Consider the following 6000-nt stretch of genomic DNA (forward strand, 5'->3'; position numbering starts at 1 on the left):
GAGTTGGCTCTGAATGGGCAATGTCTGGAGTCCCTAACTGATAAGTCACTAAACCGATAAAGCCCCGCACAGTGTGGCACGATATGAGCACAGATTCCCAAACCACGTTGCTCGGGGTCAAATTCCACATGACCTTAGGTGTGTAGTTTAAATGTCTTGTCTCTGCATCTGTAAAATGGGGTGGATGGACGTCATCACTGCCTCATTGTATCATTGTGATGTGAGCTAACACAGGACTCAACATGCAACTCTAAAGTAATGCTTGCTTCTCTTAAAATTATTTCACAGGCCTACGAATGTATTTGTTGAAGGAAAAAGATGATGGCCGCTACCCAGAGGACTTGGATGGCAAACTTAGGCATCCAACCTGCCGTAAGTGTTTGCTGTGTTGGCATAATTAGGGACTCCGCACAAGTTTTGAGAGAGGAGCTCACGGGGGATGTGGCCACTAAAGGGGAAGGTGAGGCCTACTGAGTCGGGGGATCTACTTTCATATCAAGTGTCCACCCTTGCTAGCTTTGACTTGCTGGAAAGTCTGTCGTATTCTGTGAATCTGGGAGATTACATCTGCTAGGCAGTGACTTAAAATAGCTCTTTTGTGGGTTTTTCAGGATGATTAAGTGAGATACCTTGCATGAAAATACCTTTTACCAATAACTTGTATACAAATACCTATGTCTGCATATATATAAGATATGTATCCAATAATAGAAGAAACACGTGTTTTATACAAATAGATATTTAATTGGATAGATATGTAAGATCCAGTAACATAATAGTATTGCTAATAAATACAGCCTTTTCCCTAAATCAATGACCTAGGTAGATATCAATACAAAAAATATAGACGTAGACATATGTATCTGGCAAGGCAGAGGTTAGAAGAGTTTCCACTTGAACATAATACTTTATAGGAGGCCAAAAAGTCATTGACTTTGCCAAGAATATATTAATTAATTGATTGATTTATAAATTCAAGTATTTGTTGAGCATGGGCATGGTCCTAAGCACGGAATATGCATTTGTAAGTCACAGCCCTTTATTTTTGAAGAAGCATACAGTCTAGTGGGTAAGGTAGCCAACAGTGTAAGAAAAAGAAATGATTACAAGAGGGTGTGGGGAAAATCCTGTGATGCATGAGTTCTTAGGGATCCATAGAGGTGGAAATGCTAAAGGAAGGGTCTTTCTTTGAAAGAGAAGTAAGTAGTCATTGATCAGGTGCAGAAGTTGAGGGAGAAAAAGCTCTGGAAACACCGTGGATAATGCACAGCATTAACTACGTGCATGTGGGATTTGAAGCATGGAGGGTGTGGTGTGAGCAGGGCACGGGGTGCGCAAAGAAAGGAGATAAGACAAGAGGGTGAAGAAGCGTTCTGAGACCTATTTATGGAGGATCTTGAAGGCCATGGGGAACAAGTGGAGTTTATCCCATAACCGATAACATAGTGTAAGCCCTGGTAGGGGAGAAATAATCAGATTTACATTTTAGGACAATCCCAATGGGGCAATATGGAGAATGAGTTAGAGGGGGACAAAATTATGGGAACAAAGGAGATTATTTTCTGAGACTCGTGGAAGGGTGGATGTCATAAATGATGTCCGGAAAAACAGAGAGAGAGAGAGAGAGGACACAGTGAACCCTAAATGCAGTCTTGGCTAACCCAGTATTGGGCAATACTAAGTCATGCCTCAGCTACTTACAAGGATTTAAAAAAAAAAAACAGAAATATGATTAAGTAGAATAATAATTATTAGTGTAATAGTAATATATGCTATTTGGTTAACTGCCACACAGTATTGGAGATATAAATATGTATGATATACAAGATGCTGAAAATCTAAGAGGGTGTTAAATCAGTAAAATCCAAGGTGATATATGGTATATGGAGCCTATGAGAAGCCTAGGAGAAGCATAGCCTGCTTCCTGAAGGGAAGATGAGAAAATCTCTCATACATAAAGAAGGTTTTTTACGGGGAATTGGAGAGCAGAGGTGGGAGATCATTCCGAGTGAAGAAAGCCTGGAAGAGAGAAATGGACATGGAGTAGACAGAGGTTCTGAACGTGCCGAAGGACCACCCTGATAGCTGTTCCGCACTCTTGGAACTCAACCGCATGGATCCAGATTTAGTAGATCTTGAGTTAGCTCTATGGACCTGAATTTTTATGGACCTTTTGCTAAGTGAGTCTTTTTTAAGAAGCCCTCGAATTAAACCATGAACATATTAATGGTGGTGAGTTTATGGTAGGTTCCTAGCATCCATGAAGAAGAAGAAGGAGACATAGATCAGACCAAGTTATGGATGGTCATGGACACCCATTCACTGGAATCGTGGCTGGCTTTAGCACACAAGAGGCACGGATTCACTTTTAGGAAGTTTACCCAGAAGCATTTTAGGGTATGGCTTCGTTTTAGGGACGGCTTATCGCAGGAACATTCCAGAACAGGGGAGTACCGTCGGTAATCTATTGCAGCATTCATAAACTAAGGTGGCGACGGTAAAAGCTAAAAACAAGAAATGGGTGGAATAAATAATCATTACAAGACTTGAAATCATGGGAATTGGTTAACAGCGGGCTGGGACCCTAGAACACGAAGAGTCTACAAGATTGCCTTGATGTTGCAAGATGGAAAAGCGAACATAAATGAAAACATGCAGAACCAAAAGAAGTTGAATGGGAAGAAATACAAAGACTTTGACTTTGAGGGGCTGACAGATCGGGTCAATGAGATGGGCCCACAGAACTCGGATCATCGGAAGATTAGGATTTGATAGGAATAGGAAGCTGAGAGTTGGGTCAATAAATCTGATGGCAACCCCCATGCGTGGGATACTTGAAATTGTGGTGTAAAAAGGAGAGAAAGTGTTAGCTTAAGCGGAGGGACACGTCTTTGGAGGAACCGACACTGAGTGAGCTGAATGCTACCCTCATTCACGTATCTAATGGACACGAACCTTACAATTGCTGCTTATTCCAAGAACTCTTTAAAATACTAAGGATGGAAAAATAAGACATGGTTTTTGTCTGTAACTAGCTAATTCTGAGATATTTTGAGTCCATGGCATTTCTCATCAATACAACTGTCCTATTTTATTTATTTACATACCTATTTATTTATTTATTATATTTTTTTACATTCATTTACCATTGTTGTCACAGTCTTGGGGGGAAAAAAAAACAAAAAACCTCTGCAACGTTATGATGGTAAATGGCTTTAGGTGGTCATAATTATATGGGACCACATCAGACCATAAATTTTAAAAAGTTTGAGGAAAGATGGGATATGAAATAATTTTTGTATGATCAATCGATTGATCATCGACAGACAGATGATAGATATACAATAGGTGGATAGAGATTCAGACATATATGTTACATATAATAAGTATAGCTGGATTTCATATTGTACTTAATTTATTACAAATTATTATTATTACAGCCCCACTCAAGTAGTAGTATTCCCAAATGGGATTTAATGACTAGGTTGTAATATGATTAACGACATCGATTGAATAAAGGGAAACAATGCTGGGAACCTTAAAAATATTTACTCTTGATGTTTTACGAATTCCATTCTTATCATGTCCTCCGATAAATAAACCTGTCCTATCAATGATACAAATTAAACTTCAGACCAGCGTAAGGTGAATTATAATGAATTTCAAATTCACGTCAATCACTTAAAAGAAGTTTTGTGACACTAGCGGAAGGTACATACCTTTCCTTCCACGTCTAGAGACACTTACTTGCAAGAGACACAAGCGATTGTCTTATCTATCCCCATCGGTTTTGTAGGTAAAGTGTTTTATGAGACTTAGAAAGCTTTAGGGAAAGATATTAAAGTTTATATTTTCCAGTAAGAAGGCTGTACATGCCCCTAATGCAATGCTTGCATCTGAGAAATGGGAATAATGAAATCTTCACAGAAGAGGGTCCACTTCCAGTCTTTCCTAATCTTTTGTCCTTGTGTTATTTCAAATCCATAAAACACCATTAATTATGTAACATGCATCCACGATACGGAGATAGGCTCTGTGCTGACTTTCCATCTGATTATTTTAAATCCTTTCCCTGGTTATTATTTCATCACTGGGCATGATTAGGCTAAATGACTTTTAAATGGCTCTGATTTTTAGAAAATATTCCAGCCCCCGAGTTTCACAGCATTCACTGTGGATGAGAAAGCCATTAACTATTGCTTTTGTGTGAAAACCAAGAATACTGAATCCCAAATAGCTGGAGTTCATTTTTAAATGACATTTGCAGCAACTTTCTCAACTGCTAATGCCTGAGACTTTTTATGAAAATCTCTCTCAATGTCCGTGTCCCTTGACAAGTAAGAACACACACTACACTTGAAAATTGTGAAAAATATGCATAAAACTTCCACTCTCCTGGTTACATGGAATTATATATAAATATATATATATATACATATATATGTCATATATAAAATGTATACATAAGATAGAGATGGACAATATATTATATACAGGGTTATATAAATTACATATATAATTTATATTATTTATGTATTTATATAATATATAGCTTTAAAAAATATATAAAGTTATATATTATATACAGTTATATATAATATATATATATAGGGTTACAAACAATATGACATATATTACATATAACCTGTCTTTATTTTATATATAAATATATATTCATAAAATACAGTATATCATTATGCATATATAAAATTGTATGTATGTAGAGTTATACATTTATAACTGCTTATATTTATATTATAAATATAATTATGTATAATATATATTATATTGTATGTATTATCTCAGATATAATATATGTACTTCTACATTTCTCTATATTATTATATAAAATAATTGTATATTTTATTTATATTTAATATACAATTAATTAAATATATTTAAATATATGAAATATATTTAATTTATATAATGTATAAGTATATAAAATATTCATGATATATTATAGTTATATGTTATATAAAATATAGAATATATAGTATGTATAATATAATATAGTACAATTATATACAGTAGGGATGCCTGTGTGGCTTAGTGGTTGAGCGTCTGCCTTCGGCCCAGGGCATGATCCTGGAGTTCTGGAATCGAATCCCGCATCAGGTTCCCAGCATGGAGCCTGCTTCTCCCTCTGCCTGTGTCTCTGCCTCTCTCTCTCTCTCTGTGTCTCTCATGAATAAATAAATAAAATCTTAAAAAAAAAACAATAGATACTCATATATATAAAACGTATTATATTAAGTATATGACATTAAATATGTATTTATATATTTGTATATAAAATATTAAAATAATGTTAATATACAATTATATAATATGTGTTACAATTATATTTATATTTAATATATGCATCATTTCATCATTATATACTAGTAGATATTATTCTATATATTGGAGCTGTATTGACATAACTACATGTACATATGTATATGACTTTCTCTATATACGTATATTTTATATAACAGGTAGTTACTTATACTCCCACCATGGTTGATTCATGCCTGATTCTGCCTCTGTATCTTTGTTCTGTGTATGTACACTCCCTCTCTTCCTACTTTCATACTTTATACTTCAGAGAATCTGTCTTTGAAAAGAAAGAAATTTAGCGTTGGGAGGCACAAAAAAGGATGTTTCGTGTTAGGGGTAGCATAATGTACTTTGTGTACTGACGTGAGAGCAGACGCCCTCTGTCTTGCTAATGAACGTGTGTCACCCATGCCAGTAGAGAAGTAGAACATCTCTGGAGAATGCCACATGGTTTGCAATTTTTTGAGTCTTAACAAAATGCAGTTGGCATAGGGAAAAAGAGAGAGACAAACCAGGAAACAGGCTCTTAAATCCAGAGAACACGTGGATGGTCACCAGACGGGAGGTCAGTGAGCAGGTGGGGGAAGCAGGTGATGGGGATGAAGGAGTGCACCTGTGATGAGCACCGGCTGATGTATGGAAGTGCTGAATCATTAAACTGTACACCTGAAACTCATA

The sequence above is a fragment of the Vulpes vulpes genome, chromosome X (genome assembly GCF_048418805.1).
Source record: "Vulpes vulpes isolate BD-2025 chromosome X, VulVul3, whole genome shotgun sequence".
NCBI classification, from domain to species: domain Eukaryota; kingdom Metazoa; phylum Chordata; class Mammalia; order Carnivora; family Canidae; genus Vulpes; species Vulpes vulpes.